This window comes from Ceratotherium simum, chromosome 13, assembly GCF_057802395.1.
Source record: "Ceratotherium simum simum isolate JZ-2026a chromosome 13, ASM5780239v1, whole genome shotgun sequence".
NCBI lineage: Eukaryota > Metazoa > Chordata > Mammalia > Perissodactyla > Rhinocerotidae > Ceratotherium > Ceratotherium simum.
Genome location: NC_141912.1, coordinates 59620359 through 59633367, shown reverse-complemented (window position 1 = coordinate 59633367; position 13009 = coordinate 59620359). Strand labels below are relative to the sequence as shown.

The 13009-nt window shown below is 36.6% G+C and overlaps 1 protein-coding gene across 1 annotated transcript in view; it reads left to right on the top strand.

Moving 5' to 3' along the window:
• The window catches only part of EYS (EGF-like photoreceptor maintenance factor), a 332267-nt gene that overhangs the window by 76389 nt on the left and 242869 nt on the right, over positions 1–13009 (top strand). The window lies entirely within an intron of this gene.

The window sequence follows — 13009 nt, the reverse complement described above, 5'->3', positions numbered from 1 at the left end:
GTCATCAAGAAACTTCAAAAAGGAAAAAGCATTAACTCTCTAAATTTCTGCTGAGAAATTGCATTTATGAAATACAAAAAGCTATATTGTTTTGGCATACCACTATGCATTATGTGGATCCAGCAAGAATGTATTCAAATCTCAAACTCAACTTATTAATGTCTGAATTCTACACAACTGGGATCTTTTGGGTTCCTTTCCTGAGGAGAATTAGCTAAGTGAGTCAAATATTCGATTCTATGCTCACAGGAGTAAAAAACACTAGACAAAGAAATGAGATTGGAAAGCAAAACTGATAATCAATGAGAAGCATTTTCAGCGAATAAGTGATCAAAGGCAAGAGAAAGTTAAGTGACCTAAACAAAGAATATGAGGTGTGTTTCCCAAGGAATCCTCATGGCTTCAGAGAAGGTTACCTTGGTAACAACTGTTGCAGGCACAAAAGTCTCAGCCTGAATTAAAATAAAATTAAAAACCATTATCTACAGATTTTATTATGTAAAAAAAAAAGCATTACATTTTGACTACAAAACAACGTCCTTTCTAAATTTCATATTGCCCATCATCTTCCAAATTATTGAGATTTCTGTTTGGAACCATAGACACCCAACTTACAGAGCTGTTCACCATGCTGTAGTTTTGCTGCTGCTACTGCTGCTAACAGTGATTACTAAGAAATAACACATTGAGCTCAATATGACTGAGGAACACATTTCCTATAATTATTTGATGTAGCACATTGTTCTGATATTTTAAATTTACCCTAAAGTTTGAAGATTAACGTATTCTTTATTTTTCTTTTCACAACCTCTCTATTTTCGTTGCATGCTGTGGTGCTTAGTGTTTCAAATTTAAGATTGATTCGCCAGTTAGACATCCCAGTGGAGAAGTTGAGTACACAGTTGGCTATATGAGGTAGCCTGCAATGGAAACGTAGGTTTGAGAGCCTTCAGATATGCAACTATGGTACCGGATAGGATCACAAAGGAGTGAATGCAGACAGAACAGGCATGAGGACCAAGGACTGAGCCCAGGGCCACTACAATATTTAGGGGTCCAGGAGAGGAAGAAGAACCAGCAATGGCAATTGAAAGGAGCAGTCGGTGATGCAGGAGGAAAAAACAAGGGCAGATAGAGTGCAGAAAGCTATGGAAATTATTTCAGGTAGAGGGAGAGATTAACAGTGTCAAACATTATTCTTTAGTCAAGTAAAATAAGGACTAAGTATTGACCGCTGGAGTTAGTAATGCAAATGTCATTGGCGTCATTGTCAGGGAAGCAGTTTTGCTAGAGTGGAGGATGCAAAAGTCTGTCTGGAGTGAATTTAAGAGAGAATGTGAGAAAATTAAGTTGCTGATATAAATATACACAATTTATTAAAGGAATATTTTTATTTTTTTAAGAAGGAAACAGGAAATGGGGTAGTAGCTTGAGGAGTGAGTGAGATTAAAGTAATTTTTTAAAAAATTTACATGCTTATTAAATGACTCTGACTTCTGTGTGGAGAATGGACTGGAGAGCTTCTATAACAGAAGCAGAGAGACAAATCAGGAGGCTTTGGAAGTAGTCTAGATGAATTAGATTAAGACTGCCCAGCAGAGATGGTGAGAAATGCCTACACCTAGCATATCATAATTGCTCAATAAATGCTCATGAATGGATGAACATTTAATAAGATATTAAAATTAAGATATATCATTGAATTAAATAGCAGTTTTTAATAATCATTGTTTAATCAAAGTATGTCCTCTGTTTACCTTTGATTAAAAAACTTCAACTTCCTTTCATTAATTCATTGGGTTCTGAAACACTTTTTATTTTCTCTTACTTTGGGGTCTCAAGAATTTTGGAACCATGTTCTTGCATTCACGGAGCACAAACTGTGTCATTGATTAATGGGAAGGCCACTTAAGGATTAATGATTCCTTGGGCTTCCTTTCAATCGCTAAATGTGAATTTGGCCTATTTTCCAAGCAAAATTTGAATTTTGAATTCAGAAAATTATGCTTGGTTTTTGGTTAACTTTATTGAAGTCTTCTATTATTGAAAGAAATGACCTTTCTTCTTAATTTCAAAAAGATTTTTTGAAGGGTTACAAATACCCAGCTCACATGCCACTGTAAAGTTGGGTTTTCCCACCGGATTTGGTGGTCTGGTGTGAGCCCTCAGGTGGACTTGCTCTGAGGTAGTTGGGGGAGCTAGAGCATCTCTGTAGATGTAGTCAGTTCTGAGTTGATTCGTTATATCAGGCCAGGTGTATCAGAGACAGGCACCTTCTATAACTGCTTCCTGGAAGAGTTGGAGGATGACAATTCTCATACTTCTACTAGAAAGCTATCACCATAAAAATTTACTTTCTCCATAACATTGATATATCTGAGAGAGACCATAACAACATGATACATAGTAGATGATATTAGTTGCCATGGGGAAAAATTATGTAGGAAAATGATTATAGGGGGCTGGGATCAGGTTAAGAGTTGGGGAAGCAAATTCAAACAGAGCAGTCAGGGAAGACCATGGAGAAACTGGTTTTGTTTAAGATTGAAGTGCCAGTTATATATTTGGTACATGCATACATATGAGTATAGAGAAAGAGGTAGATTGAGAGAGATATCAAGAACCAAAATTACACTCAATAAGCTGTAAAGATGAGAATATTTCCCTAATAACAGATATTTATGTTTTTATATAACTGGACCATTAAAAGAAGAGGTTAAACCAATAAAGAAACTTTAATATTTCTAGTGGATATTTGAATCTTCATAGCGTGCATATAAAACTAAAGAAAAAAAATCATCTTCACATCACAAATTAAGTAGGAGAAACACTTAAGAATTTTAGCTGTAGTTGGCAGTCTGGCAGTCTGCTTATTAGGAGAAAAACAGAAATGGTACAAAGACTAATCTAATTTTAAAGATTTTGAAGATTCACAAATTCCTCAGAATGCTTTCATTTTCACTCCTGCCTGCAACCAGGGCCCGTGCTTGGCAATGACTTCACTTTCCAGTTACTTCTTAATCGTGATTCTCTAACAACATTTATATGTAAAATGTACTATACTGCAATAATGCTGGAAAAATCTGATTTGCCTGAATAAAGCAGGGTGAGGAGTGGGGGATGATATTCTATGGCAAACAGAGAAAATAGCAAACCCCTCCCAAGAAGCAACTTCTTTCGTATTCTTAAATATTTCTTCTGGTATTTACATTATATTTCTAAATAGCATGCTTATACTGCTATGTCTTGATTTTTTTTTTCCATTTTGCACATTATCTAAGCAATTTTATATATGGAAAATAAGAATTTAGTCCTGTTATCACCATCCCCATTCACCAACACATACACACTTTCCCTTTCTACTTCTTCCCATAATGGTTGTATCAAAAAATTTCCTCAGTCAAAAAGTCACTGTTAATATTATTATAACCATATCAATTCTCCTCCTGTTTTCTTTTTATTCTTGCTCATTTGGGGAAAGATTTAATTACACGTTTTTTCCAATGCTTTTATTATATTGGTAACGAACTTTTACCTCTCATTTTTAATTTCCAAAATCTCTTTCTTCATATTTAATATTTTTAGTGCATTCTGTAATTTTCATAGATAAAAAGTATTGTCTTTTCTCTATAATAATATTTATAGGGTTTTTGTATTATTTTATTCCTTGTATTGTCTTAATCTTTTCTCAATTCATTTTTTTCCTCTGTGTGTGTGTTTTCTTTTTCACGCATCTCTTTATTTAGAGGTGTTTCTTTAACATCACATAGTCCTTGAATGTCAGTTAATATCTAAGAGACAACCACTAGCATGCTCATTGAAACCTCTGAGTGAAAGAAAGTGCTTGACTGGTGATTTTGGTCCTTGTGTGAGTGGACATGAACACCAGCTGTTTTATTGGAGAAATCTGAAATGTCATTATTGGTGGGCCTTCTCCCTTTCATTGGTTTTCCTGGAAAGTGGGTTAAAGGAAACAGAGGGAGATAGGGCTGCAGCAGGGAAAGATATTTGATAAGATTTTGGTAAATCAGAACCTAAGGGCCGTTTAGGTTGGCCATTTGAAACACCCAACCAATTGTTACAACAATATATACAATTCAACTTACTTTTCTCTGCTCTGCTTTAAATTATTACTTCAAACCTCTATACTACAAAGTAGTTGTATGTTAGAGAATTTTGGGGAAGGAAACAGATCAATGAAATCTCTAGCACAGGGCAGAGTTCAAAAAGAGGGCAGAAGTTGTAGGAGGAAAGAATGTAATGAAGGAGAGGTTGGCAGGACATTAGTGGAAAAGGTGAGTGGGAAACAGGCAAGTCTCTCAAGAATTCTTGCACGTTAATGTCACTTTTAGACCACCATTTTTACCTCTTTCCCCAACAAAAAAATCCTTGGTTCCCTCTTTCCCAGCCTAAATTCTATGACTCATAATTACTTACTTCCATTATCCAGCTCTTCTCTCTTTCCATAATACTTACCTTAAAAAACCTCAACCCTGGTGTTAATCCCAACTTTCCATATATTTTTCACTCACACAAGTTGCATAAGACAGGAGGAAAAGCACATACGTACATACACACACACTCACTCACACACACTGGATGTTCTTACCTTGGCTTCTTGACCACAGACCTCAAGGAAGCCCTTGGTGCTGCCTGATGATGCTACTTCTCTCTATTCAATTCAGTTTCTCAGTGTCCTAGCCTATTATTTCTAGCTCTTTTTTCTTTTATAAATTCCCATCAATCCTCCCTCTACTGAAAGTTCAACTTACATCTTTATTTCTTATATTCCCGAGAAAATAAATGCGATAGGAAGAGAACTTTTTTATCTTCCCACTAACAACTGCTACTCTACATGGATCTGCACTCACATACTGTCTTTTGTTTTTACATGTTTCTGACCATGGTTAAGCCTTCTGCAGGTGAGTTAATTCTGTCCTTTATCACCTGTTATTAAAAGATTCATTCTGCAATTATTTTCTGCAGCATAAATTCCTCCCTTCATATTATATTACTACTACCAGCATATAAATATTAGTATTTATCTCTTTCTCAACTCATTTTTGAGTCTTTCCTTTCTCACACTTCTGTTAAACTATTTCCCTTTTCTCTCTTTTGTAAACAGAATTACCAAATCTGTTGTCTTTATTTAATATCTGTTTCCTGACTTCCCATTCACTTTCAAACCAATTCCTAATCATGATTTTAATCCCAAGACTAAAGCAAAACTCTTCTTGTTGGAGGTCACCAATTACCCCCACGTTGCCAAATTCAAAAGCAAATTTTCTTTCCTCAACTTAGTCATATTGTCAATAGCATTTTACTCATCCTTTTACTTAAACACTTTCTAAATTTGAACTCCATGTTCCCACAATTAATAATTTCTTTATTGTTTTCTCTGTCTCCTTTGGTGGATCCTGTAACTGTTCAGAACTTCATTCTTCCTCTCCTTTCTTGAGATATATTCATTGATTAATTGATTTCATCCAGGTTTTTGTTTGTTTAAATACCATACGTATACAATACTGATAATTACCAAATTGTTTCATGAGTCCTGGCCTCTCCCCTGAGCTCTCAACTCATATACTCAAATAGCTACTCAACATTTCCACTTGGGGGTCCATGTGACATCTCAAACCGATCCCCCACTACTGAAGATTTGTCCCAACCCTGCTTTCCCACCAGTGGTTTCCACCTCAGTGAATGGCATTGTTCACCCAGTTTCTCAAGCCAAAATTATGTATTTATTCTTGACTCTTTGTTCATGCATCACCGTGAAGTCCATCAGCAAATCCCATCGGCTGCATCTTTATAATATATTTTAATTCAACCACTTCTCACAACATGCTTTACAACCACCCTAGTCTAAGCCACCATCATCTCTTGCCTGAAATATAACATCTTGACTTGTCTCCATCTTCTACTCTTGTCACATTAAAATATATTCCTCATCCAGCACCCAGAGGGATCATTTTAAAACATGAAACAGATCACTTCACTCCCAAGCTCAAAATCCTCCATGGCTTCCCATAATGCTTGGAATGTACTCCTTACTTGACTCTGCTAAATCCTGCATAATCTACTACCTGGCCACCTCTCTGATCTCATTTCCTACTGCATTCTCCCTACTGACTTCCTGCTGTTCCATCTGGGGGTGAATCACTTCCCTCAGATATGGCATAGTTTTTTCCCATATTTCCCATATTTCATACTTTTTCGCATATTTCATCAGGTCTCAGATGTGAGTTCCTTGTAGAGGCCTACCCACATTACATAAAAATAACACTACGTTGCTCTATCCACCTACTGTTTATTTTTTCCTTCATAGAAATTATCACTATCTGATGATTATATCACTTATTTATTTATTTTATCTCTTCCTACCACTAGACTTGAATGTCTCCAAGGGCAGGATTTTTTTTTATCTTTTGTTCACTTTTGTATCTCAGTGCATAGAAAAGGGCCTAGGATATAAAAGGCATTCAATTTTTTATTTTTTTAATGAAAGAACATTTCATACTTCAAGTAATTTGATTTCTTAGTTGTATTCAATTTTAAGTTTTTACATGTTAAGGCACATAACTGTTTGGTGATTATAGATTATTAAGTGTTTTCTCTTTTTATTTTCTTCCCATAATGCCATTAAAGTAAACATTTTTTAAATATAAATAACCAATAGGAAATAGAATTCTCACTTTTATAATGTTGATTTATTGATACTGTGGCAAATCACTCAGAGAAGTTTTTACTGCCTGTGTACTGAGAAAGAAAACCCTGCAAATCTAGCTCATTCTGAATTAAAAGCTTATATATGCGAACACATAACACCAATTCTAAATTCAGGGGCAATATAATTTGATTTAATATTACAAAGTGAAATAGTTCTATGCAATAAATCTAAAAGTGACCTAAAATGTTAAATTTAGACCTTTTATATTACTCATTAACCCATAATAAATCTTTCTAAAAGGAAACCAATAGCAAATTAAGCTAAATGACCTTATCATTGATGATTCTTTATATAATGTATAACAATCTTGAAGCAGTTCATCTTTTATAACCTACAAATTCGGATGCTAAAAATAATGGTTGAGATGATATACTGTCTGTTAAAAGCATATCAATTATCAGATATTTATAGGCCATTATCCACTTATATTTAGTTTTCTAGGGCAGCAATATTTATGTCATAAATGTATTCGTATGATATTGCATAGAGTGGGTCTAGAGATATTCTATAGATGTATCATTAAAATATATTTTTATCCTAATATTAAGAAATACTTTATTATGCCAGCAAATATAAATCATAATGATGCTCAAGACCAATGAGCACCAAAAACAATAGTTAGAGGACAATTCAAATGTGTTTGGCACTGAGGTGGTTTTATTCCCTGATTATTCAGTCTTCCTTCTTCCCAGGTTCTAACCAGAATGAGCTCCCAAAAGACAGGCATGGATCAAATTATCAGGATTATTCATAAAGGCTCAATAACTTCCAAAGTACAGGGCTTTCTGGTAAAGCCAGTTTGAAGAACATACCTATAACCTGTGTCCCAAAGTGAGAACATTATAATACTACCAATATCCCCATTGCAAACAGAGGTTTTGGTGCAAATTGAGGAAATAATTGGGTGTGGAAAGCAGACTCCAAGTAAGATTTGCACAGATGGCTTCTTGTAGGATTTGGGGTCAATTGAGTGGTGAAAACCAGAATGCACATGGAGGTGGCAGGCCTACAGGTGTATTTCAGGAAAGCAGGCTTTGGTAATTCCTGAGGTAAGCATAGCAAATATCTCTGGTACCCCAGTTCGCATCATCTTGGCCAGCCTCTGATTTCAGCTGCTTTTGGAGTGGGCAGTTCTGAGTGATCTCAGCTCATCTCATAATGACAGTTCCCTGAGTCGAGTGCTTGCTGAGTCTCTCCTCCATCTCCAGGGTCTTTTCCTATACCATAGAGCCAGCTTAGCCCACATGCATGCACACCTCAAAATATAGGAATTCAGTGCCCCAAGGGCCCCCTTGAAACAACATGAGAGATGGAAGGCAGTTTATAAACATTCTAACCATCTTCTTTTCAGGTAGATAATCTTCGTTATATATTATTCACTTCTTAAAAGGTCACTGTGCAATCATGTCCCCATTGCCTACAACAGTATCTTTAATCAGGCTTCTCCTACTGACTTTTAAACATTCTCTGGTCTCACTCTCTTGCTCCCTCATTCTCAATTCCTAAGATCACCTACTGAATAAATTGAGACGTTAACTCAGGTTCTGATTTCAGCAAAATCTAAACTAAGACCATGGGCTTTTGACGTGAGAGTAGGAATCCAGCGAAGGGGCCTAAAACCCGGGCACGGAGCATATTGACTACTTTTGGAAGCATGGAAGTCCTTGCCATCAGTGTGTGAGACACTGCCATTTGAGGAACAGATTTTCCCTAATTGGCTAGAGAGGGAAGGAAAGAGAACCCGATGTACCTACACCAATCACGCTCCTTTTGGTAAGTGAATCTGAACTTTCTTCACCTATGGAAACTGGAGAACAAGACCATAATCCCACAGCCTTCTGAAATGTAATGTGCTGCCTATAAGAGAAATAGAATCTTTATTCCCAAGACTGAAGCATTCCCCTAGTCTGTAAGTGACTGGATGGAATTTCCAGAAAGGCAATGGTTTTCATCTTTAATATAGTGCCTTCCCACACAGTCTTTATTTAACTGAAATATTCTGTGGTTCTATATAATATAACCAAATTTTAAGAATCATTAAAGCCCTTTTAAAATCAAAGTATTGAAGCACTACCAGGCGGTGAACTCTGGCTTGTAATCAGAGAAATAAATAAAAATATAATCCATTAGAAAGCAGAGATCTTCAGAGACATTTGGGATTTAAAATCTTGACTCCAACAACTCTAATGCACAGAGAAGAAAAACGTGTCTCCTATGTTTTGAAAGGATTCTTCCCTCTGGTGTTTTAATGGGTAAATTTTCTCACTGCTCTATTTTAGTTCTTTGTTCTCCCTCTGAGATTCTTTTACCTAGTTTTCTTGTCTGGAGTATCTTTTTCTCTCAGTCTCTTTGGTGAGTTATCATCAGCATTACCTGACTAAAACACAGATCTAATCACGTGGTGCGTCTTTATCCAGTCACACTTTAGTGACCCTGCACACTTCAAGCTCCAGCCATCCATCCAGGTCCCTTCACTGAGCTCCTCCAGTGTGCCGACTTGTCTGGGTGCCGGGAGATGTGCAGAGAACAGGTGAGGCTCCCTGACTACATGCTGCTCGTGTCCTGGGGAGACCCTGAGAGGACCCAGGCTTTCCCAAGTTTACTCTCACAGTCATGATCTTGACAGTGCTGGAACTCTGCATTTCAGTTGAGCCTTAACAGAAGGGAAGAAATAAGGAAAGAGGAGATAGTATTTTCTCATTTCTAAACAGAGGAGAGCCAAGTACTTTCCCCACGAGGCAGAGGACCCATAAGAGATGGTCTCCTCCTTCTCTCCCTCTACCAGGTCCCCCATGCTGAGCTCTGTACCCTGAACAAGACATCCTCAGTCAATCAGGTGTCCTTCCAAGTTCAGAAGAAATGGATTTTGACTTCTTGCGTTTAATTATTATGCACCTTGCTAAATAATGTGACCCACAGGCTGAATCTTGTTCTGTTTCCTTGAGCAGTATGATTTATAAAGATGAGATAACATTTTAAAATTAGGACAAGTTATGGTACCCAATTTTTGCTTCTTATGAAAATTCAGAAGACCTGGAAATACTGGGCATATATTTTCACTTTGGAAACAATAGCCTGGCTCTGAGGAGTGGCTTCATCCTTGAGATGGGGCACATACTCTCCATTTTATCCAACTTGTCAGCTGCAGTTATCTATGCTATTTACCTGACCACTACACACATTTGAGTTTGCCACCACCAAAATATCAAAAGACCATAAAAACAAGATTCGCCATCCTTAATACCTCCACTCCCTTCATTTGTTGTCCCCATCCAGGATTCTGTCTATTCCTGGATGAGCATTTTCTTTTCTTTTTTTTTTTTTTTAAATATTTATGTGTTTATTGACCCATACAGAGCAACGTACAATTTATTTATTTATTTATTTTTTTGTGAGGAAGATCAGCCCTGAGCTAACATCCACGCTAATCCTCCTCTTTTTTGCTGAGGAAGACCAGCTCTGAGCTAACATCTATTGCCAATCCTCCTTTTTTTTTTCTTTTGTTCCCTGAAGACCCAGTAGATAGTTGTATGTCATAGTTGTACATCCTTCTAGTTGCTGTATGTGGGACAGGGCCTCAGCATAGCTGGAGAAGCGGTACGTCAGTGCGCCCCCGTGATCCGAACCGGGGCCGCCAGTAGAAGAGCGTGCGCACTTAACCGCTAAGCCACGGGGCCGGCCCTGGATGAGCACTTTTACATTCACATTTCAGCCCGCTGCTCATTTTATTGGCAAATAAACCGTCATATGTCTTTCATAATCTTTGTTTGTCATCACTTGACTGCTTATCCTTTAGAGGCATGATGGAAAGACGCTTTCTGCCTTTAAACATTTGGGATTTAAATTTCCTAAGGGAAACTCATATGTATGAAAATGCTTACACTGGTAAAATCTCACCTTCCCCAAAGAGGAATAAAACAAAGCAAATATATGTCTGCAACATTTGTGCAGAGCTCTTGAGATGTTGATTAGCTTTTTGGCATTGTGTTAGTGTTTGAATTGGAGCAAAGCCTGGCTCTGAGAGAGTGGGTGTAATTATACCTTTATTTATCAACTCACAGCAGTTCTTCTACCTTTTTGCCCTTTCTAAGGAGGGAGAGTGGAGGAGGCATGGCATTTTTTTTCTCCCTAAGGTATTTTTATTGTATCTAAGGAGTTAAATGAACATAGTGTTAATTTCAGGCCTAAAAGAAAACATGTGTTTGTTCTGATCGCTCAGAGACATTTGACTCCAACACCATCATGCCCACCTAATCTTTACAAAAGAGAAATCAAGTAGACGTGTAGATCCTTTCCATCCCATGGCCAAAAGAGACATTTCGTGTGTGTGTGAACCATTCTGAGAAGAGCTAAGGAAAAATAATCCTACCTAACCATGATCTGTTCCTCAAAATATGTATTATGGTCTCCATAGGAACATGTTTAGAATGAGGCACATCACCCTCAATTTTCTAATTGGGACAAATAACATCTCAGTTCCATTGCCCTTGATCCACTAAACCTGTTTAACCCAATAAGTCTGTTCAGTCCGCCTTACCCAATATACACCACTTAAAATCTGGAGCTGAATTAATTCTGACACAGAGCTCTGTGTACATGCAGCAGTCTATATCTAAAAGCACCTGAGACTTCCCTGACCAACAAGCCAATGATGAATCAAGATGCGTTTTCTGAAACAAAACTCTTGCCATGCCAAATTTATAGTTCTTCAATAATTAGGGTGTGTGGAATGTGGGTCACTGTTATCCTAAGAATCATCCTATGTTTTTTCCGATAGTTATTTTTAGAAGATAGCACTCTGGAATATAAAAAAAACGAATTCACACTAATTCCTCTCCCTCATCATTTTGATTGTCTGTTTGAAGAGATAAAGGATAAAGGCATGAGTCTCTGGTTTTATATTGTTTTGTTGCATTATATGTATATAAGAAAATAAAGTATTTTATTATGCTTATATTTATTTGTAAATATAACACATATTATGTTAATACACATATTTTTTTACTTATTTACTTATAAAGTATATAAATGTATTTTCAAACCTACACAATTTAGGTATAAGATAATCCTGTCACTCAAGTCAGTTTCACAATTCCTCTCAATTCCCCTCTCCTGGATTACTGAATCTCCCCTGGATTACCTAAGTGATGTTCTCCATCTCCTTCCTTTCATTCCTGGCATTCTGCAATAAATTCTTTACAGAATGGTCCTATAGGAAAATCAGGTCCTATAAATTTCCACTTAAAATACGTCAATGGATTCTTATTTTTCTTAGAATAAGTTCAAAACTCCTTAACCTAGCTCTTAAGGCCTTATGCAATCTGCTCTGTCTCTCAATTTTATCAAACCATTATCCCCTTTTCTCACTCAACTTCATAAGCAATGCTTTCAAACATACCACTATTTCTCTAATATACTATATTATTTTGCATTTGGAACTTTGTTCATCACGGATCTTTTACAAAAATGTCCTTTCCTCTGATCTGCATGTAACCATTTCCTTCTATCTCTTTAGGTCTCAACTAAGATCTTCTCTCTTTAGAGAGACCTCTTTACAATGACGTATCCCATGGTAACTTTCTCTATTACACCCTCCTTTTGATTTTCTTCTCAGACCTTACTTTAATTTCTACTTTTCTCATTTATTATTTTTGTTGTAAACTGTGTGTTTCTCCCAGGCAAATAAAGTTCCATGAGGGCAGGAATTTTTCTCTGTATCCCATGTTCCAGAGGTAGACGAGATGCTCAAAATACGTTTGTGGATAAAAAAGAATGTGATAAGATGGAGAATCTCATTCTTTGGCAAAATCAGAGTGAACAAAAACAACTGAGCATGGATTAATGTACTCTGGACAAATGTTCACATTCATCAAGCGGGAGAGTTTTTTCTGTTAAACTTAGAAGTATTAGTTTGGCTCCCTTATCTGAGTGATAAGTGGACAAGAGAAATCTATTACATTAAACGTAAGATGAGGTGTAAGTTATGATGAAATCATAACTGAGAAACCATAATTGAAATACAAGAAAAATTAATCTCTAGCATATTATCTAATTAAGAAATTACAGTTTAAAGGATTAAATGGATCAGACTTATCCAATTAAATATGTGTATTCTGAAGTCTTTAGATATTAAGAATATGATACTTACTGAGGGGAAGGCCAAAGAGAAAGAACACTGGACTGGAAGAATTTCTTGCAAATCCATTTGTAGCACAATGATCACCTAGAAAAGAGGATGCTATAGAAACTCCCTAGGGATTATTCAGATAGGGCTTGTTC